This window comes from Marmota marmota, unplaced genomic scaffold, assembly GCF_001458135.2.
Source record: "Marmota marmota marmota unplaced genomic scaffold, marMar, whole genome shotgun sequence".
Taxonomy (NCBI): domain Eukaryota; kingdom Metazoa; phylum Chordata; class Mammalia; order Rodentia; family Sciuridae; genus Marmota; species Marmota marmota.
The window spans coordinates 16,069,322-16,092,129 of record NW_025999913.1 but is presented as its reverse complement, the minus strand read 5'-3'; the positions used below and the strand labels follow the sequence as shown (position 1 = coordinate 16,092,129).

The following is a 22,808-nucleotide window of genomic DNA, read 5'->3' as shown; positions in this document are numbered from 1 at the left end:
AGTAACCAGCCAGTGCTCTTGTGGTTGACAAAAGGCTGGGTGGGCCAACCCTGATTCCTACTCACTTTTTACCTTTCTCCCTCTCCTCTAAAAGGGAGACCCTGGTTCATACTTACTTTCCCAGGTTGCTTTGCCTCTGAGAGGAAAGGTGTGAAAACCGGTAGGTCAGTGGGCAAATACCTACTGGGTTAGTGTGAAGCAGGGCTCTGGATAGCTTTGATTTTCCCCATAAAAGATGACAAATTGTCCATCAATGCTACTTTTCTTGTCTTGGACGCAGATGTAATGCCTGGAGTTGCACTACCATCTTGGGGTCATGAGGGAAAGACCAAAGGAATCAGCCGACTCACCACCATAAGTAACCTCTCACCTCCAAACTTGTAAGAAAAATCTACCTCTACTCCCTTAGGTCACTCTTGTTGGGTTTTCTATTATTTGCAGTTGACCTTGACCTACCTAAAAGATTTCTTGTAGCTGAAGAAACAAATCCATGCACTTTCCGAAACAGCTGTGTTCCTACTGCACCTCTATAAACTCCTTCCATCCGCAAGCGAATCAGTCTCCTGAAGGTGCTGGTTCTTTGCCACCCCTCTCTGCTGATCCCAGCTCAACTGCCATCCCTGAGTCTGCCCCGGCCTCCAGACCACATGTCCTGAGTGTGTGTGTGTGTGTGTGGGGGGGGGGTGACAATAATGGGATTGATTTATTTTCTCGTAGTTATTAGTTTGAAGAATAGAGTCACTGACTCTTCCTGTTTTAACCGCACAGAACAAACCGTTGACTCACAGTGCTGTCACCTGCGTCTGCCAGTCCCTGAGACTCATAGAAGAGCAAGACAAACACTGAGAGGGACAAAGACACTACCTCCCGGCCATCAGCCACATAGAAAATGCCACATGCGGTTTCCCATCACTCCAGGTACTCACGGACCTTCTGCCACTGAAAATAAAAAAATAGAACTCAATTTCTCTTAGAATAAGCAAAATTATCCTTAGAAATTAGATAGCTATTAAACTTTTAAAAAGATGGTCGCATTAGATTTTCTTTAAGTTTCCTTCCTGCTCCGTCTTTGGAGAAATGGCTGCTCTGGGGCTGGGGTGGGTGCTCCCTGGAAGGCGCTGGTGTGCCAGAGGCCAGAAATCACTGGAAGAGCTGGGGAGTCGTGTGGGAAGGCCCAGAGCCGGCTGGAGAGGTTCCACCTGGCCCAAGCCCAGGACAACTTGAGCCTCGTCATGCAAACTTATATCACCAGTTTTAACCCATCAAACCAAACAGGAAACAACGAATCCTCACGTATTAATAAGCAATGTGAAAATCTGACCATGAAGTTTCACTTCTCCACATGGGTTTTCACTAGAAAGGGGGAAACTCGCCTTGCAGGGGAGAAGCCTGGCAACGTTACTGGAAGCAGGGACCTGAGGCCACCTGTAAGGGACAAAGTGCAATCGTGCACCACTTAGCAGGGGGGGGAAGGGCGCTCAGGGCCCCTCTGTGCTACCCAAGATGCACAGCCTGAGTCTAACCTGGGGAGCAGCCCAGCGTCCACAGGGAGTAATGTCCTGCCGGGTGCAGCTCCTGCTTGCCTCAGAAGTATGTTGGGATCAGAAAAGGAAAATGTCCAGCATCTCTTTCCAACTAAAGACAGGTGAAGGGCCGCAATGCGTGGCTCCGGACTGGATCCTTGGGTTATAAGGAACATCTCTGAGGCTATTGGAGAGACTTAATGGTGTCTGAGGATTCGGGGACACCCCATGTCAATATTAGTTTTCTTTGATGGATGTATCGTGGTCCTGTAGGAGAACCGTCCCTGACGGCAGGAAAAACCTGCAGTAAAGTATTCTGGGTGATGGGACATTAGGCCACCAACGTGCCCTCCTGGATTTCTGTAATTTTGTGTTTATTTTGAAAGTTAAAAATAAAGTGTTGTCTATAACGAGTCTAAAGATCACAGTGAATCTTAAAATCAAAACCAACAATTTCCCACCATTAAAGATCTGACAGCCACCTGTTTTCTGTGGAGTTTGCATGAGGAGAAACTCAGTTTTGTTGTAGGAAATGAGTGGATACTTAGCCCATAGGACAGGCTCATGCTAGATACCTATTTGATGCAAGGCAAGGTGCTAAAAGGAGTTTTTGGAAAATGAGTCTTATGTGACTGTTTGCAAAGAGCCCCCAATCTGCCTACATCCATGACCCTGATGGCAATTCCATTGCATATGATTCTAGTAGATAAAGCATTCATTCAAAACTTTTTTTTGGGGGGGTACCAGGGATTGAACCCAGGAACGCTTAACCACTGAGCCACATCCCCAGCCCTTTTTCATATTTTAATTAGGGGTAGGGTCTCACTGAGTTGCTTAGGGCCTCGCTAAGTTGCAAAGATGGCTTCGAACTCAAGATCCTCCTGCCTCAGCCTCCTGAGCCACTAGGATTACAGGTGTGCTCCACTATGCCTGGCCCTTATTCAGATTTTTCCCCCAAATGTTATGCATGCAAATAAATGAAAGAATAAAGGAAATTCCACTATGGGTCCACAGTTGGTGTGATAGTGCAAAAGAGAACGATCACATTTGTGGCAAACTGTAGTTCTTGGAGCCTGACTCCTGTGACATACACTTGTATATGCAGGACGTGTCTCACATCCTTGTGTGTGTGTGTGTGTGTGTGTGTCAGGGATTGAACCCAGGGGCACTTAACCACTGAGTCACATCCCCAGTCCTTTTTAGCTTTTGTTTTGAGACAGGGTCTTGCTAGGTTGCTCATATCCTCACTAAGGCTGGCTTTGAACTTGTGTTCCCCTGGCCTCAGCCTCCCGAGCTGATGGGCATTTTGTAGACTTGGTACAGCCTCTCTGGGGACTCTCATCTTTCATCTTCACTGTGGAACGGGTGACACATGTATTGGAATCAGACTTGCAATATTAGGGATGATTTATTTAAAGCAACGGAAACTCCAAAAAGTCCAGTTGCCTGGTGGCTGTCACGGGGCCTGGCGGGTTCCACGGTGGAGAGAAGAGCAGCAGCTCCTGGCCTCTCAGCTGGACTTTCATCTCCACATGTGCGAGCCAAGTCCAGATGTGACCACAGCCCCCATGCAGTTTCTCCCAGGCCCCTAGTGTAGATTTCTTTCCTCCCCAGAGTCATACACCAGGGACAGCAGTGGAACTCCTTTAGATCTCACATCACCGTGCACAAGACAGAGAAACCTAAGGAGGTTTTCAGTTTAAATGTTCAGGGAGGAATCATTTTCCGTTTTTGAGTCTGGACTTCAACTAGACCTGGGTCACTGAGTTGCGGTTGCCTAACCAGATCTTAGGGGACGAGCTTTTGGGTGGTTGGCTAAGGCAAGGCTTTTCTTCATTTTGGTGGAGATCTCATTCTTCGTTCTGTGGTTATGTTCTGATGGGAGCCAGGGGTCATTCACTGGTTTAACAAATGCTCCGAGGGCTCACTGCCTGCCCATGAGCCGGGGTCTACCCTTGAGCAGGGTCACCAGAGCCCTTGTTTTTGTGGACTTCGCTGCTGTGTGGACGCTCTGGGGTGGGCTGTAAGGCATCTCAGCAAAGGGAAACTTGGGAGATCACCCAGACCCAGGCACCAGCCAAACACACACTTGCCTGGTTGGGTTACAACCACTTTTTTTTTCCTAGAAAAATAGAGTGAACAACATTTTGAGAGCTTTTGGAATTCTGTGGGGTTTGGGGTGGCTGTTGTTTAATATATATGCCACATAGAAATCTTGCCTGTGTTTCATGCATAATGAGGACCCTGCTGATCAATTTTCTGGTTTGTTTTTTTCAGATATTGGAATTAATTTGCCCCATTCCATCCACAACTTCTTGCCTGTTTCTTTGACTTTGAAAGGAACCCCACCCCCACACCCTGACCCTTGATTCAGACTTCAGTGAGACTAAGTGGAGAACTAACATTTTAAAAGGAGCACTAATGACCATGCCCTTGTGGGCTCTGGTTTTGTGGCAGTGTGCGTGAACTACTTTCATCAGTGGAGGAGGAATTCTAGGCCAGCTTCCTGAGAGGCAGTAGGATGCTGGAAGGAACCTGGGCTGTGGTGTCACCCTGGCCACTTGAATGTGATCTTGGGCGAGTGACATGAACTCTATGACTCTCTCATCTGTGAAATGTGAGAATGTGGGTGGTACTATCTCTCCCATTTAATTCTCACATAGCGCTGTCGCGAGAATTGAAACAATCTATGTGAATGGTACGGGCTCATCCAGGAAGGGCTTTGGCTTGCACAGAAATACCTGGATGGACTCTGTGTGTCAGCCTTCCTGAGATGGACATGTGCTGACTTACCCCACCCTCTGACCTGTCAGCACAGTTCATGATGGTTAATCTAGCTGTCGCATTAGTTAGGATAGACTGGGTCATTCCGCAATAACAAGCAACCCCTAAATCCCAGTAGCTTTCAGAGAAACAAATAATATCTACTCCTATCACTACTATTATTATTATTACTTTTTTAAAAATAATAATTTTACCCCAGGTGCCTCTCCAGGGAAGGTTTCCTTCTTACAATGATTCGACAAAGTGCCTCCTTATCAAAATAGACTTCCATGATGCTGGGGCCGGGAGAGAGGGTCGTGCAACGGAGCCCTGGGGATTCATTGTGTGACTCATGTGAAATGTCATTTATGTGCACATTTCACTGGTAAAAACAATGGATATGGCCAGATTGAAGCTCAGGGAGCTAAAGAAATGCAATTCCCTGTGTTTCCAAAGAGAGGACTGGAAATATTAGCAACCAGCACCGATAGCTCCCAGTCTATGCAAGTAAGTGATCTCTAATCGAGGGAGCAAAGACCCGCTGAGAGCCAGAATTCTTAAATTTGTAGGCCATGTAAAAACTGCACTAGTCACTCCAGCAACTTCTGAAAGTGACACTCTTTTGTTTTAAAAGAACAAATCAGTCTTACTTGTACAGTCGGCATGCTTTATCTTCTCATTTTTTCATCTTTTCTGCACTTTTGGGCACAAAGAAATGGCAACACCAAGCACACAGTGAGAACTTTCAACTGATTGATTGACTGATTCGCACCATCAAAATGAGGTGTGAGTCAATCGATTCTCCTTCCCAAAGGCAGTGGATGAGCAGAGTGCGTTGTATGCTCAGAGTCACGAGGCAGTGAGGAGCCTGAGAAAGACATCCACGCGTCCTGCCAGGAGCCACAAGACTGCTTTATTACTTCCTTGAGAAAAATTGGCCCCAGAAGAGTTATTCATGTTTGTTGGCAGTTTCCACAGGTGATTACCGCTGTTAACCTTGGACTGCTCTCATGACAGAAGGTTGAGGCAAGGATGCTGCAAAGCAACGGCAGACACAATAGAACAGTGTCCCGCCAACAGGTCATGGGAGAGCATCTTCAAGGAGAGAAGGACACCTCCTTGCACCTCTCAAATCTCAGCTCCGACCCCATCTCCTCCACCAGAAGTTGCTGAACCCCAAACAGAACCAGCAGCTTCTCTGGCTCTGTCTCTCTTCCTGGGCTGGAAAGTCAGGTGTCTGTGGACAGCTCGTCCATCTTCTTCTCTGGATCTTGACCTTCGTAAGATGCAGATCAGGTGTTAGTGAGACTTCTTACCCCAGCACTCTTAGTCAGCTGAATAGAAGCCCTCTGTGCACTTCAAAGACCCAGACCCCAGCTCTCGCCTCTCCTCCTTGTTGTATTTCAGAATTTTAAACCAACATCCGTATGTAAAGAAGGGGGCCCCAACAGCTGTGCGTGTTCTCTCCACGCAGCGCACCTACCAGGCCGAAAGAGAGACTGTGATTCTGTTGTAGAGCCGAGGCTGCGGGTCCAATTTTATTTGATCCCCAAACAACCAAGCTGATTCATTGCCAGATCTGGCCTTTCCTTCCAGTGTACCTCAATCTCTCCTAATTTGCGGTGAAATTCCTGGGAGTTGGCTGTTTCGGGCATGGAGAAGGTAGGTCTTGTTCAAACCTCCCCCGGTCTCATTTTGGCACGGCAGAGATGGGGCTGGCAGCCCTGCAGAGAAGCAGGTGGAGTGACGATTAGGTCACATGGCGGGAAGGGGGCTGCGGCAGGCGGCAGCTGGAGGAGTCCCAGGTGTGCGTGAGCTGGCAGGGGTACAAAGAGCAAGTTGCAAACAGCTCGAAGTCCCTGGGCTGTGCAGCTGCCTGGCTGGCACTGGCTTCAGACCCACCTGTAGTGTTGACGGGCACAACCCACCTCTACCCCCCCCCTCCCACCCCCCCCCCCCCCCCCGAGCCCTGGAAGGCCTCGGGAGCGGACCCCGCCCCTCCCAGGCAGGGGGCTGGGGGAGCCGGTGTCAACACACTCCAAGACCAGCCCTTCCCGGTCGGCCTCTGCCCTGCTGCCCATCCGCTGCGCTTTGGGGGGATGAGGCCGTCTGTGGGCGGGGTTGAGATTCGGAGGCCGTGACCTGGGGAACAGCTCTGGGTCTCCAAGGGCAAAGGGAACTGCGGCTCCCACAGGTGAGACGGCAAAGGGCTCCCACCCGCTCTCCATGGGAAGACGGGCCCCAGAAAGCCCAAGCCAGGAGAAGGCTGCTCTCCACCGCTCCTCCCTGTACTCGCTCCTGGCTCCCCGGAGGCACAGGCGTAGAATCTGCTGCTTGTGGACCATCCCCGCTTCTTCCCTAAAACAGAACCTCAGCTCGGGGGTAAGAGGATGCTGTATTTGGGTCTGGAATGTCCCCAAAGGCCCGTGTGTTAAAGGCCTGGTTCCAGCTTGCTGTCATGGAGAGGTGGTGGAACCTTCCAGAGATAGGGCCTTGTGAGAGGTCTTTAGATCATTGGGGTTTGCCCCCAAAGGGGATTATGGGACCTTGGTCTCTTCCTCTTGTTCTTTTTAAATATTTTTTTAGCTGTAGATGGACACAATACCCTTGTTTTTATTTACTGTATATTTGTGTTTACGTGGTGGTGAGGCTGGAACTCAGTGCCTCCTGCGTGCAGGGTAAGCCCTCTACCACTCCTCTTCCTCCTTCGCTCCCTGGCTCATTTCATCTGGTGCTCCCTCCGCCATGATGTGCTGCCTCCCCACAGGCCCAAAGCAATGGGATCAACTAGTCGTGGACGAGAAGTTCCCAAACTCAGAACCAAAACAGCCCTGTTCTTTGCATAAGCAGATTGTGTCACCTGTTTGTTATAGTGATGGAAAGCTGACCGACACAGAGGACAGTGGTGACATGCACAGTTGTCACATATTTGCCCCTGCAGACCACTGTACCTGGGTGTGACCGTGTCATGCTATTGCCAAGGAGACAAAAGAGGACATGGGGAGAGATTTCTTAGTATAGGCAACACCCATGGTGAATTCACCCTCTTTCAGGACTTGGAATGCAGATGGGGCTCTATAATTCCTCTTGCTCCCAGGAAGAGGAAAGCCATAGACTAAACATGACAGACAGAAGGAACTCTGTTCTCAGTGCCATTGCTGTGGCACCAGCCCCGACTTCCAATCCCGGGTCTCCTATTATAGGAAGCCTGTGGTTCCCAGACTTGGGTGGCCGTATGAGTCACCTGGAGGACTCATAAGATTCAGAGGTTCTGGGTGGGGCCCTAAAACCTTGTATCCCTAACCCCAGTGATGCTGATGTCACCCAGGTTGAAGCCATGTTGGTCAGGCTGTCACATGCTCAACAGTCCCACCTGACACCTTCTAAATCCTCAACGGCCAGCCAGTCCACCTTACCCCTCACCCCCAGAGAGGGCTCAGGACTCCTTTACCACAAGACATGAACGCCCAGGGAGGTCTGCCATCTATTTGGAATCTGTTCAGAGAGGAATCACTAAATCAAAGAATTTCTATTTTTGCCTACAACTGAATTTAATCATTTTTTCTTTTGCATATAGAGTGATTATGCACATTTATGGGGTATGGAGTGATAATTTGATAGATGCATGTGAGGCACGATGATCAAACCAGGGTCGTTATCACTTCCCATTCCCTAAACATTCACCATCTTTATAAAACACCCAGTCAGCTGCTGTGAACATCTATCCTGTGCTGGCCATGAGCCAACCCTCCTCTCCCTTCTCCCCACACCCTCCTGGCCTTTAGTGACCATTCTCTGCTCTCCTCAACGAAACCAGCTTTTCGTAGCTCCTCATGGGAGTGAGTATGTGCAGTATTTGTCTTTCCGGGCCCGGCTTGTTTCACTCAGTGTGATGTCTCCCATTCCTTCTGTGTGGCTGCAAGTGATTCCTTTCCTTGTTGTGGCTGCGGAGTGTTCCGTTTTGTGTAGCCCCCCCCCCCTTTTCCTCATCCACCTGATGGGCTTCTTGGTGCGGCGTGCTCACACTGTGTTGTTGCTGTTTGTTCTTTGGTTTGCAGGGCTGGGGATGGAACCCGGAGTCTCGTGGGCGCTAGGCAAGCTCTCCACCAGCAACATCCCCGCCCCAGAATCTCTACTGTTACCCACCAGGCGTCACTGGAGCAGAATGGAGGAGACATTCGGAGCCGGAAAACGTAACCTGGAGCCTCTGGTAGCAATGGCTGGCTCACAACTCCATTTTCCACTTACAAGTGAGTGGCCTGGCGCTCTTTCCTCCCCCTAACTGTGGAACCTGGGGCAATTCTTTCCTCATCTGTAGAGCTGGCAGGGATACCACTTATCAGATGGGCTCGTCATAAGGCATAAGTGCCACTGGGGAGTCAGAGACAGGCTGAACATCCATCACCGGGAATAGGGTGTGGGGACTGTCACAGAGTATCTCCATGCAGCATGGTGGATGACAAACAGCAGCACAGACAAACCCTGAAACTCAGTGATTAGTGAAAAGGAGATGCAGTGGATTTTACCAATTAAAGAATTATAAATAAATGCATTCCAAATAATACCCTTTATATACAGAATAAAATAGATCCATATTAAATACATCAGAATGGTTATCTGTGAGGTGGGACATGAGAATAGCACACGAATGTGAAGGTGAGAATTTGAATACTAATGAGCATCCATCAGCTTGACCAAAACCAAAGTGTCTGACAATTCCAAATTTGAGTGAAAACGAGAAGGAAAGGGGCTCTCACCCCCTATTGAGAGGAGAGTGATTCTGTCTAAGCCTGGTGCTGCCCCTGGTTGTTTCCAATACCCACTTCCTCTTCTACAACACCCATCTTGATTCTTGAGTGGCGTGTCACCACTCCGGATAACTTCATGTTCCCGTCCCCTTTACAGCTAGGTGTGGCCATGTGAATAAGGTCCAGACAATATCATATGACTGGAAGTGTCCTTTGAAGTTTCTAGGGCATTTCCTTAAATGAGGGAATCTCAGTAAGTGATTGGGAGCAAAGGTGGATGTCAGAGAGCGATGGACATGATCCAGCACACCCAAGATCTTCCCCCGCAGCTGGCCCAGCCCAGACCCGGGAGTGAGGACTCTTGAATGCTCTCGCTGTCCTTGAAGGAAGAGAAAAACAGCCCTGAAAGACACAAAATGATCCTGCCATATGTAACTTGGCCTTTGCAGTGCTACCCTGCAAGAGGAGAGGGCTGTCCGGAGGGGCCCACCATCAACAGAGGCTAAGTGGAGAGGTCTGGGGAAAAAAACGTGTAATTACTTTCTAAACCTCTGCTTCAGCCTGGAGACGTGTTGACCAGCATAGTGTCCCCTGTCCCACTGTTCCCTTTTCGACAGATGCATAAATATCTGGGTTTGTTCCCGACAGCTAGGCACTGCCTTAAAGAAAGATGATGAACTCAATTTGTTAGCTCTTTCTTAAAAAAGAAGGCACTACGGTTCTTAGTCAGTTGACTTGTCTCCATAACAGTGTGTCTACCACTGAACACCACAATCCACATCTGTTCCTAATGAAAATCTATAATCAGCAATGCCCATTGCCTTTCAAAACTTATTTTCTTCATCCCCAAACTATGCACAGACCTGGCCAAAGCTTGTTTCTGTTGTCACCAAGACATAATGGCATTGCATTTATTCCAGGATAAATAAATCAACAGTGATTCCAACTAGAATCTGTGTCAGCCACTTAGGCCACGGCAAATTCGAGCCTTAACTACAAATGGACGTTTTCATTTATTAAAATGCTGAAGCAGGCAGGTTTGGTTGGGTTTGGTTTTTAAGTTTATAACATCCAACACTTTATGAAACTTTGTTTCAGGTCACAAGGCTAAAAGACATTTGATAATAAAAACAGCTCGCATTTTCAGTAAAAACAGATTCTCGAGGGAGCAGCCTCAGGACACCCTTTTCACAAGAAACATTGATTTGTCAAACTTGTGGGCTTTGAACAGAGTATCAGATTAGGCCACCTCTAGAACAGAATGCCAACTGGCACCAGCGCCAGCTTGCCAGTTCCGGTCCCTGCAGGATGACTTTGTAAGAAAGGTCTGCAGGCCCACTCTCGGCCAGCTACTGCTGCGTGAAAACAAGCCAACTCAGAGCAGCCTTTCCAAAAGCACAGTCTGCAATCCTGGGTGAAAGTTTAGCAGCCCTTTTCCTGGGAGTGACAAACCCTCCATCTTTTCCTTTTCCTCCTCTGAGAACAGTGGATCCTCAATGTGTCTTCTGCAGTGAGCCATTTTCAAAGGGAAGGACATGTTAGAAGCTTCGGCAAATTTCTGTTTGTCTCAGAGCTAGAGGAGGCAGGGTAAGTGTGTCAAGCAGTGTGCAACACGAGACTCAGCCACACTGGTGCATGTGACATGGGCAAAGGGAGGCCCAGGAGCAGTGGGGTGCCTCCTGGCCTTGGAAGCAGCTACGCGTGGCCTCCTGCTCAGGAGCAACGAACGGCTGTTTTCTAGGAATCCGAGGTGGCCACAAAACACGGGTCACTTCAGACGGCAGCAGGTTCTACTCCATGGCCGATGTTCTAATCAGCATCTCGGAGCTCTGGCAAATCAGCAACAGAACAGTCTGGGGGTGTGAAGGCACATCTGGAAGGATGTATCTGATTTTGTTAAAATCTATATTATTACAACATGGATTTGAAAGTCATGATTTGAGATCTTAAGAACAAAGTGGAGGCTGTAGCTCAAGGGTAAAGCACCTTTGCAGCATGTGTAAGGCCCCGGCTTCCATCCCCAGCCCCTAAAAATAAACAAACAAAACCGAAGTGTAAAATGAGAGAATGATTTCAGGGTGGTCTTTCTCTCTCTCTCTCTCTCTCTCTCTCTCCCCCCTCCCCCTCCCCAAGGAAATTTTTCTTTTTGATGAAAAGAAAACTGATTTTCAAGGAGGCAGGTGGCCTTCAGTCCAGTAGGGCCGTGTTGGGTTTTGCTCCATCAGTGAGCTTATGTATAGAGAAAGAAAGGAATGGGTGTGTGTACAGAAATCTGCAGGAGATTCTCCCAGAAAAGCCTGAGAGGAGTGGGGGAGTATTCCAAGGCCAGCTCCTTCTCTCCAGGGAGTAGGTAAGGGACCCTCTAAGTAACTGCGGTAAACAGCAGGGTGTCCCATGAGGTCGGAGACCAGAAACTCCTGGCACCTGGCTGACGTCTCCAGACACTCAGTCTTAGCATTCGTTTGCACAGGGCCTTCTGCGCTGGGCACAGGAGTCCAGGGCTGTTATTTTGCATGAGCAACTGAAAGGAGCAGAGGAACCAGGGAGCACAGACAGAAAGCACGCCCTCTGCTCCTCACCGGCCTGAGCAGTCGCCTGCAAACTGTCATCAGAAAACATAGATCCAGGTCCAGAAGTAGCTGCCGTCACTAAAGACTGAGAGCCCTGAGCAGAAACAGAGCTGGCCGCCCGCCGCCCGGCCTCCTCCAGAGTTCTGAGGAGCCTGGCACAGCACACAGGAGGCCCCTGTGTTCAGGGGCTGGGCACAGCAGGGACCTTCCTCCAAAGCACAGGGATACAGCTCAATGGTAGAGCCCCCCCGGGTTCAGTAGCCAATAACCAATAAACAAGATGTGAGCCCCACAAGGACAGGGGTCCATGCCTTTTGTTCACTCTGTGCCCCTTCCCTGGGCGCTGGCAGGGGCCTTGGCAATGCTGCCATGGAAGAATGTGACAGAGTAAGTCGAGGCAGAGGCAGAGAGGCCCTGCGCTGTGCCGAGGGCCGTTCTCACTCACAGGTCACTGAATACCGTCTCATCTGTGCCCACAGCCGCAGGCTTGAGACGCCTGGTTCCCTCACACAGAGAACCAAGGAACTCGGGATGCGCTTCCAGCAGGTGAACAGTCAGACACGGGAGACTCCAGGCTTCCAGACGTCCAGCCAGAGCCGGGCAGCACCTCTGACCTCCTGCAGAGGTGCCATGGGCCGAGGACAGAGGAATGGGGTGAGTGGCCCTCACTCTCATTCATGTGTTTTTTATTTCAACCAGAGTTTGCTGAGTGCCTGATACCTGCCACCTGCTATTCGAAGAGCAACAGATGGGAGAATGGACAAAAAGCATGGGATCCCTAAGCTCGTGGGGCTCACATGTTGTTTATTTGTTATTGACTGTTGAACCTGGAGGGGGGCTCCACCCCTGAGCTATATCCCTGCCCTTTGTATTTTTTGTGACAGGGTCTCTCTAAGTTGACCAGGTCGGCTTCCAATTCACCATGCCCCTGCCTCCATTTACATTTTAAAAGCCAACAGATAATAAGACAACATTTTCAATGTGCATCCTGTTGAAAGAAGAGCCTTTCAATAAATTGCATGCAACCGAGTTTACCTGAGCAGAGAATGATACAGGAATTCCAGAACCAGAAGAAATTCAGAGAGCAGCCCAGCACTCCAGCCAGGCTCGGAGGGAGACTGGGGGATTCGCCTGGTTGGCTAATACGGCTTCGGTCCTGTTTGGGCCTGGTGTGATGAGTTGGCCGCTCATGATTAGCTGGAACCCAGCTATTTGTGACTGCCTGAAGCACACTATTTATCACACACACACACACACACACACACACAAGACATACTACTGGGTCAAGATTTGGTTCATTTACATCTAAGTCTACATTAGAACTCAAAATATGAGACAGCTGGAGACTAAAGGTGTCCTGCATATTATTCTTTAATTAGCAGTCGTGCATTAGATGTCATGAGTGCCACGAATAAATATGAAACAGAGGACGAGGGGGAGGCATGTAGAGAGATACGCGTGGGGTGGGGCGGTCCAGGAGGGCGTCCCTTGAGAAGGTCGCAGTGGAGTGAAGACATCCAAGAGCCCAGGATGTGCAGAAGAATATTCCAGGGGCCAGCAGAACGTGGGCAAAGCCTGCGGCAGAAGCTTGCTGGTCACCCTGGCAATGAGTAGGAAAGAGGGAAGAGGCTAGAGGGTCCAAAAAGTGACGAAAGAGCCCGTCCACAGAGCCTGAGACGCGAAGTGAGAAGGGAACGGAGCAGAGAGGTGAGATGAGCCGCCGGAGGTCCTCCTCCTGGTGGGAGAGGTGCTGTCCCTCAACTGCTTGCACAGGAGGCCTCACTGGGGGAAAAAGTCATGGTGCAGCCAGAGCCCTTGGGGTTTTAGAGTATCTGAGTGCTGGTCCCCCCTTCTCCGTCAACAGGAACCGCCCCAACATAAGTTCCCCAAAGACCGAACATTCCAGTTGTGCTCCACAGGGTCTGGAATACAGAGGGCCATCAGGCTGACCCAGGCAATCACAACCCAGTGGGAAGCAGGTGAGAACCTGGGGTCCATGAGCTGCTCTGGGCTCCGCTTCTATACCCACCCTCCCAACGTCTACCTTGAGTAACAAAGAGGGCAGGAGATGGGCACTGCCTCCTGCTGCAGATTTGAACCAATGGCCAGAGGCCCACCACGGGCAGGTGGGCGGACTCTGAGGAGACAGAACAAGAGGGTGCAGGAGCAAGGACCCACTCTTAGCCTCCCTGCGAGGTCAGGGGCCTCCCTAGGAGGTCAGGGGTCCTGCAGGGCCCCACTTCACCTGGGCTTTCTGGCTCTGTGGGGGCAGGAAGCTGGGAAGGAGCCTGCAGACACGGAGTCTTCCACTCTGGTTTTCCTCCAATGGGACTGGCTGAGGTCCAGCAACTCCAAGGGGTCATCTGGAAAGAACTGCGGACATGTGTCCCAAACCAGAGCCCATTACACTGTATTTGCTTTATTTTCCCCCTAATTCTTTTTTATTAGAAAAGCAAAACCATTTGGGAACCTCCAATGGCTGATACAGAGGCAAAGGAATTGGACTGGGAGGCTTTAACCAGCGTCTGCAACCAGACAGGATGGAACTCATCTAAACCCAAGGCGGAGCTGAAGGTTAAAAGGTGACTTCGCCTACAGGTTGGGATTTGCACACACAATCATCTGGCGCTGAGTCTCAGCACAGATCCCGGCGGAGAGGTTGGAGCTCATCTCACACCAAAGTCTCAGGTGAAGGGGGACTTGACAACTGAGATGTCTCTAATAAGTGACAAACATTATGTGTGTAGTAATTGGACGTTTTTCGAGCTAAAGTCTCTATTGAAATAGAACGTGTCAATGAGTACTCTTAGGAGACCTGCTTAGACGAAAAACAGAATGGGGATCACGAACCCCATTAACTCACATGTCCCAAGCCTCTAATGAAACATTCCCGAGGGAAGGGGAAGGATGCGCTGAGCCTGCAGAAACTTTGCAAAGCTCATGCATCCACTTCGCAAGGTCGGATAGCAGAGTCCTCCACGGATCTTATAATTCGGATTTATGTCTCCAACGAAATAAGATAATAGCAAACGAGCACCTGCTTGCCTTTCTGGAGGAGGAATGATGGGCTCTCTAAAGACATTCTTTACTTTGCCGCATTATCTATTTTTTGTTTCTGTAAATTCTCCACCCTGCCCCAGGTTGGAGCTGAAAAATCTATGGTTACCATCAAATCAATTTCCCCACAGAATGAAGAATGCAGTAACTACCAGGCTTAAAATTCATCGTTATCTGTTAAGAACCCAAGTCTACAAGAATCGTGGAGATCAAGAGGGCCTGCGTGGTGAGGGCGAGAGGATGCCGGGGAAGACGAGATCCACATGCTGATTATTTTCTAATAAAAGTGTTTGCTGTATCTGAAAGTGGAGGGAATTAAATATAAACAGATTTGTTTAAACCCAGTACCCCTATTATTCTATAGGTTACCTTAACCCTCTTCTGACATCAATTTTTCAACAAGGGTGATTATTTTTTTCAGACACAGAAAACAGCTAAACTGAAGTTATTCATACCTATGGGATTATTCTATAGTTAATTTTACCATTCAAAACTTGAGAAAATTATATGCTACAGAACATAGTCATGGGTTTCACCAGCAGGGCGGTCTTTCCAGCAAAATCACTGTCTGTCAGGAAGTATAACACAGCCAAAAAAAAAAAATAGAAATAGAAAATAGCAATAATAAGAATAATTTGTTGTGCACCTACTATGTGACAGGACTTTATGTATAGTTTATCTCTAATCCTTCTCAACAACCCTGAAAAGTAGTGCTAATATTCTTATGTTACAGAAGTCATCCCTGGTTCAATAGAGCCTTGTCCAAGGTTTAACAAGTGTAGAGGAGGACTGTGGAGCTCAGTGGCAGAGCAAATGCTTAGCATGCTTGAGGACCTGGGTTCCATCTCCACCAACCCCCATCCCCAACAAAAGGTAGAACCAAGACTCGAACGTGCATCTCACTCCTGCCTCTGAGGACTTTGCACTGTTGTGCTCTCTCAATACCATAGATACTAGGTAGCCACCAACAGGAAATGCAAGGACCCCAGGTTTCATAGATCAGATCCCAAATCCACAGTGCAGGTTCATGAATTCACTTCAAGTGCATCTGTATGCATTCTTCTAATCAACTTCTAATTAGCCTCCTTTAACTGCATTCAAATTTAATGGGCATCCCTACCCAATAATGGAAATAGAACTGGTCTTGTTTGCCTTGTGCTGATGGAGCACCTGCTGTGGTTCAGCACCAGGGACAGGACAGCATGCAGGTCTCAGTCTGTCACCAGTGCTGTGGCACGGCGGCTGTGAGCTCTGCAGCAAGTTTTCAAATGCATTGATTTTTAAGCTCAATACCTCTGCCGCTGCGTCTCATTAGTTGCTTCAGCCGACCTCTGCTCAACCCACAGGACGCCTAACCAATCATGCAGCAAAGCTTTGTGGACTGCATTTTTGTTTTTTTATTTGTGTTATCAGAAGTGAGAAGTCTTGCATTGGAGGCCAGCTCTGCGTTGTGATCGTGGGCTTCTCTGAGCATCAAAGTGGGGATGGGGACCTCTGTCTCCAGAGCTCTGGCTCAGACCTTCAGCGTGACCCCCAAACATTCACCGTCTCGTGTCCAGCCCCCACCCCATGAAAATTTTCTTTACCATCTGGACCCCATCTTTGTTCCCCAGTGCTGGGGATCGAAGCCGGGGCCTCACACCTGCTAGGCAAGTGCTCCACCACGGAGCCACGGTCTAGTCCTGGACCCTGTGACGGTCATCTCTGTTTCCTTCACAGTCCTCAGAGCAGTGGTGGCATAGAGGGGCCCTCAGCGAATACTGAAGGAGGAAAGAGCCATGTCATGAGCACGGGAAAGGGCGTGGGGTGACAGCCCTCCAGGTGGACAAGACTTCATTCTGTAATCATCCCAGCTGTCAAAAAGACATTCCCAGAAAGCGGTTCCCAAGGAGGGCAAGGACATTGCTGTAGGACTCAGTGAGGATGTGATTCTGAGGGAAGATGAGTCGTGACCGCCAAGTGCTCTCCTTGTGCGCTGCTCTTCCGAAAAAGGCTCTGGGTACACAGGTACGTGAGCATCTACTTAAGACCCAAAACACGGGCGTTTAGTTGTCCCCCCTAGGCCCAGTTTTAAAATGTGGGTACACTATATTCTACTCATTAATATCATCTGTGTCATAGAAACATATAAACACACAGAATGTTATGGTCTGGATCCGAGGTGTCCCCCAAAGCTCCTCTGTTAATCCAGGGATGTTGAGAGCTGTGACCCCATCAGTCCATCCTGGGTGGTAACCGTGGGCAGGTGGGGCGTGGCTGGAGGAGGTGGGTCATAGAGGATGTGTCCCCAGAAGGGAGCGTCTTCCCTCTGGCCTTCCTCCTTTCCCCCTGGCCGGCACGAGTGGAGAAGCTGTCCTACTCCACACCTCCGCCATGATGCCCACCTGGGGTCCAGAGCAACCCACCCCTTCGACCATGGACGAAACCTCTGAAACCAAGAGCCAAAATACCCGTTTCCTCCTCTAAGTTGCTCCTATCTGGTCTTTTGGGCACAGTGACAAAAAGCCAACTAAGCCAGGGAAACCGTTTTTTAAATGGAAGTCTTGATATTTTGTCTTTCAGATCCAAGAAATGGGCTTTCCTGAGCAAAGCCTCAGTCTCAGCTGAGCAACGGTATTTTCTGGTAGACAAAGGAAATGCTGGTTTTTTTCTTTCCTGGGCCGGTTTCCTGACGTCCACTGCTTGTCCTCTGCCTTTGGGTTCTCGCCGGAGACCACCAACATTCTTCAGACACAGTGAAGTAAAGCAGGAGAGTTTCAGAGCCGCTGGCCCCCCCCCCCCGGGACTGTCCCAGCCGGATCCCAGGTTTGCTGTGGATCGTAAGCACGACAGCGTGAAACTTGACAGATTCTTCTGGAATTCTCTGTTTGTTTTCCTTGTGATCTGACTCACATAAAATTTATTTTATTTCTTCTTCCAAACTCCTAGGGAGTGTGGTCATATGATTCAAGCAGAGGAAAACATTGTCAAAATAGGATCAAGAAGTTATCACTCGTACATTGTTTTCATTAAATAAAAAGCTTCCATGTGCAGATCTAATGCTATGACTTTGTATCTTAAATTATCTAACATATACTATAGTGTTTTAGTATTAGTGCTATTTAGTCTTCTTGGTATTATTATAGTTTTTTATATGCATCTTAAAGAAAAAGTCAATACATATGAAAACAGAGTTATTTTGAAAATGTATGTAATTACTTTCCCTGTTAAAACCATTTAATTGTGTATGTGCATACACACACACTCATACACAAGGAAAAATCAGATATTTCACTCACAAAAAGCTGACAAGGGTTACCTCAAGGTCATGAGAGGGACGTTCCATTTTCTTCTTTGTGTATTCTGTGATTTTCCAAACTTTCTGTAACAGCCAAGTGTGTTTAACAGGAGTATACACCCAAGCAATTACAGTAATTTGCACAGATTCCTATACTATAAACTTCCAGACAGAAACTTTAAAATGAACTTTTTGAGTCGGTGGCATTCAGAAGCAAACTGTGTGTTATTTCTAAGTTCTGTGCTATATTTTCATTGTAGCACAGTTTTTAATGGTGTTTTGCTCTCATAGAAGAAAATAGCATTTTAAACCAAAGGGATATGGCTCAATATTGTTAAGCATCCCTGAGTTCAATCCCCAGTACCCGCACCCCCCCCCCAAAAAAAAAAGGATTTGGCTGCAAGACCTCCAGGGTCACATGGTGGTGCAGTCAGTCAGGGAGCATGGTGTTGGTAGCCGAGGCCCTGGGGTCTGAACCCCGCTGATTTTGTGTATCTGTGTTCCCATCTCGATGCACATTTGCATTTTTATAGTAACATATCTTTTTTTCCCACAGCTTTCATGAAACTCTCAAAGGGGCCCATGACCCCAAAAGATTAAAAACTAATGTAATAGAAAAAGCATGAGCTTCGACTTCAGAAAAATTGAGTGCAAATTTGTCATTCACTCACTGTGGGAACTGGAATGAGTTGAATTTCTAGAATTATGATATATAATTATGTATACCATTACACACGTTGAAATAATACCTAAGCACCCACAGCAGTGTCTACCACATCCTAGATGCTCTGTACATGGCAACTATTATTAGATCTATTGCATCCTTTAAATAGTCTGGAATGTTCTGGCAAAGCCTGTCTCGTCAGGTGTCCATCCCCGCATGTCCCTGAGTTGGCAGAAACCATATCTACGCTCTCTTGTCCCTTGTCATTGACTCTTCATCAAGAGCGATTCCCGTGCCCTTCCCACAGCGTCTCATTTAATACTCGGCAGAGCCCTGGTGACCGCTGTGACCCAGTCCAAGGGCAGCCCAGCCACGTGCTTCCCGGCCAGGACCTGGGTCTCAGGGGTTCCTGCGCACTCCTTGAATAGGGTCCTTTGCACAGGTCTCGGGTCACATGAGCGCCTACCCAGAGCAACGGGGCTTGGCTCTGCCCGTGAGTGGCAGGAAGAGGGCTCCCAGAGCCGGATCCACATGCCTTTCAGAAAATAGTTACAAGAAAGTACCTATGTTAGCCTCTCAAAATCCTAATGCAAGTGGGACCAGAAAAACACCAGCATTGACTTTGCTTTTGAAAATATTAATTCTGGGACTTATGAAACAACTGTTAAAATTTCACTTAGGATTCAATCGTCTAATCTGTGGACTTGGAATAGCTAGACTTTAACCTAATAACTTCATGGTAACTCCCCCTCTGCTGCCTGGGGACCCATGTGTACCAGCTTTGAGTCTTCATTCCATTTAACAGCCACATATTCATTCAAAGTCCGTATAAACCTGGGCATGTAGTGAGGTGCCTCAGCGGTCTCCCCAGCACCAGTGAGGATTCTCAGGAGCCCCACGTTTTCTTGGTCCTCTCTCACCCTGACCTCCCTGACCTCTGCTTCCTGCTCCCCAAGGTCGCTGTGGCCCCTCACCACCTCCGGGACCTTGCTCCACTACTGTAGGCTCTTGGGAGTAGCTGCCATTCCCTAGAGACTTGGGACTAAAGGGCCTCATCCTCCAACAGAGCAGGCCACGCCTCGAAACTGTATCTCAAGGAGCCTCCAGGACCCCAGGCAGCCTCCCGGCCTCTCCCTCTCCTCTTCCTTCCCATTCCAGGGAATCCTCCTGCTCCTCTCCCCGATCCAAGGTGCCAAGCCCTTAAGCCCCAGTTCAGCTCCTCAACCCTTGTCTCACCCCCTGGGGAGACTGAACCCTTCTGTTAATGGAGTATGTGAAATCATTTCATCACCTTTACTGTCGCTTCTTTCTTCCAAAGAAGCCAGATCGCTTTTCTAATCAAAATAGTCTTCTGACTCAGGCCCAGGGGTCCCCCTTCCCCTTCTTTGAGACTGGGCACAGTGTTTCTCTCTTTTTAATATTTTTTAGTTGTTAGATGGACACAATATCTTTATTTATTTATTTTTACGTGGTGCTGAGGATCGAACCCAGTGCCTCACACGTATGAGGCAGGTACTCCACCACTGAGCTACAGCCCGAGCCCCAGCCCCAGCCCCAGCCCCTTGGGGTTTTTTTTTTTAAGTTGTCGATGGACGTTTATTTTATTCATTTATTTATATGCAGTACTGAGAATCGAACCCAGTGTCTCACACATGCTAGGAAACTGTTCTACCACTGAGCCATCACCCCAGCCCTTGCTTTGTTTTTAAAATAACCACTTTGTTTTCTTCTCATTAAATAAAAACTCTACGAAAGGACCAAGAACTACCAATACCCACCCCAAATTCTCCTTTTTAAAGACTAGGTTCTAAGTTGTCATTTCTTCCTGAAATTTACCAAATGGAAGCTGGGTTCAGGAAGGCATCACTGCAGGTTGATTGTTAATAGCAAAATAATGATGATGATGATGCTGATGATAAATTAATCCAAAGTTCCAATAATGGGAAAATAGTTAAATAAATGATAATAGTCTGTAGGCGTTGAAAGAATCACCATAAAGAATATAGCAACAAGGAAACTAATCATGAGCTCGTGTACGTTAAATATAGGATGCAAATTTCTAAGTAAGAGAACACTGAGCTTGCAAATACAAAGAGAAGGACAGAGAAAGCAAAGGGTAGTGTGTCGGTGGCCGAATGTGGTTCTGTGTGTCCCTGGTCTCTCGAATAGAATTGTGTAAGTTCTAATGGGCACAAATTTTCAAATCATTTTCATTTCAAATGAATGAAAGATGAAATCAGTTTTAACATATTGGATCATCCTGAAAATAGGAAGCTTTGAGCCAAAAAGTCAAAAGAGAGGAAGCCATGAACACCTTGGGCATCTCATGGGAATCCCCACCAGATTCCTACATTCTGTGCTGTGAATTCATCTCTTATTAATTTCAGTGCTACCCCATTTACTGGTCAACTCAATGCTCTAGAAAGTGGTCAAGAAATGGGCAAAACCCCAGGATTCTCACAAGCAAAATGTGTGAGGGTCCACACTGGACCCACGGCCCCTCGCCAGCAGCCAGCTGGGCCCGTTCCTGCCCAGACTCCAACGAGCTGGAATTTCTAAGCCTCAGCATGAGGGAAGCAGGGCATTATTGAAAAAACATGGCATTTTCCAGCCTAACAGTCCAGTCCCCCTAAAAGTGAACCAAGGACTTTGAGAATAACCTAATGTCGGGTGCCATGCGTGACTATGCTCCAGCATTCTCTGTGCCTTTGGCTGTAATGAGGACATTGGAGGCTTCAATGGTCCCTTCTTGGGCCGCTGTCTGGTGGGAGAGGCAAGGGGAATACACATTCTAGAAAGAATTCTGCTTCAGCTGGTTTCTTTTCAAAGTGTATTTTTGGTGCTTGTTTTTCCTAAAAATGAACAGAAGTTACTCAGTCACTCACTCCCTCCCTTACAGGCAGTAAAATGAGTTGTTTCAAACTTGAGGTTTTCTGGGAAAAGTGGCAGTTCACAGAAGCAACCGGCTCCTCAGACTCTGCTCCCCTCCCCTGTTGCTAATGAAGCAAGTCGAGGACACTGTGTCCCTGATCTCCTTTTCCAGCCCTCCTCCACCCATGCTGGTTTCCCTCCTCTACCTGGTCCCCCCACTCGAGTTATCACGGACTTGAGCTGCACCAGTCTCCGGGGAATGAGAGGGGAGATAGGAGACGTCAGTTGCCATTACAGCTAACGAGAGCCTCTCCCGCTGCGTCCTGTGAGCCCTGCCAGCCCTGGGAGATGCCCGCTATCGCAACCGTCGGGCGGTTTGGAAACTTTTCAGGTTGTTTGCGTTAGTGGATTTGTTCCAAGCGAGCACATGTTTTTCAAAAAACGAATGCCAAAGATAACAAAAAATGCAAAGGAGAGGGGGGACGGGGACTTATCCAGAGTCCAGGAGCGAACCAGGATAAGACTTATAAACAGCCGCACATTCAAGGGCACTTGCTTCCTGCCACATTTAGAAGGACCCAGAAAGACCGAGGTTAAAAACAATGTGACGCAGCTGCTTAGGAGGCAGTGACTGGGGACCCCAGAATGTGCTGGGCATCGTCTTCATGTCCCGTGGGGCAGGGGTCACTGCGCTACTCTGTGGCTTAAGTTGTTTACAGCTGTGTTGGAGTGGTCTTTGTTGACAACGCGGTTTCCAAGCAATCTTCTCCAGCATTCTGATTACTGTTCCCTGTCATTAGCTGCTGTAATTTGTTTTCAGGGTTGATGGTCAGCACTTAATTGCATTTAGAACGCCGAATGGGTTTGCATGATCACCGGGTGCACCTCTGTGTGGAAATCAGTGCTGTTTCTTGAACCCACTTTAGATTAGAAAGAGCAGGCCACTTGGCTCTCTGAAGAAGATGGAGAAAGATGATTATTTTTCTATTGCTACACTTTAGCAGGCACAGAGCACGTTGGCTTCCAAGGCTTTCTATCATTCATTAATTATCCAGTCCCGTGCTCCTGAGCTCTGAGCCACTTGGGCCCCCTCTGATTTCCAGATGGGCCTTGGAGGCTGGGGAAGGGTGGCTGGCTGGGCCGCGTTCCTCCCTCCCTGTGAGGAGTCCCACCCTTTTGCTGGGCCACCCCACCCGACTGGGATCTGCACAGACGGGCCCCATGACTTTGTTTGAAGTTTTGTGTTTGATGTTCTCTGAACGGGACATTCCAGAGTCACACATGGGTTATTTGGGATGACGTGAGGTGTTGGATTCCCCACCACAGTGGCTTCCG

The 22,808-nt window shown here is 48.5% G+C and overlaps 1 long non-coding RNA gene across 3 annotated transcripts in view; it reads left to right on the top strand.

The window, feature by feature from the left end:
* The window catches only part of LOC107149425, a 33,310-nt gene extending 15,617 nt beyond the window's left edge, over window positions 1-17,693 (top strand). The window contains exons 5-15 of one of the 3 annotated variants that reach the window (XR_007346262.1): window positions 281-380; window positions 769-918; window positions 3,801-5,948; window positions 6,481-6,668; window positions 8,345-8,536; window positions 12,084-12,258; window positions 12,489-13,311; window positions 13,469-13,583; window positions 14,053-14,292; window positions 16,381-16,668; window positions 17,224-17,693. This is a non-coding gene — a long non-coding RNA (uncharacterized LOC107149425). Of the gene's footprint in view, window positions 1-280; window positions 381-768; window positions 919-3,800; window positions 5,949-6,480; window positions 6,669-8,344; window positions 8,537-12,083; window positions 12,259-12,488; window positions 13,312-13,468; window positions 13,584-14,052; window positions 14,293-14,792; window positions 16,669-17,223 lie in introns of all 3 variants that reach the window. The other 2 variants (XR_001504398.2, XR_007346261.1) reach the window with 2 other exon arrangements.
* The last annotated feature ends 5,115 nt before the right edge of the window (window positions 17,694-22,808 follow it).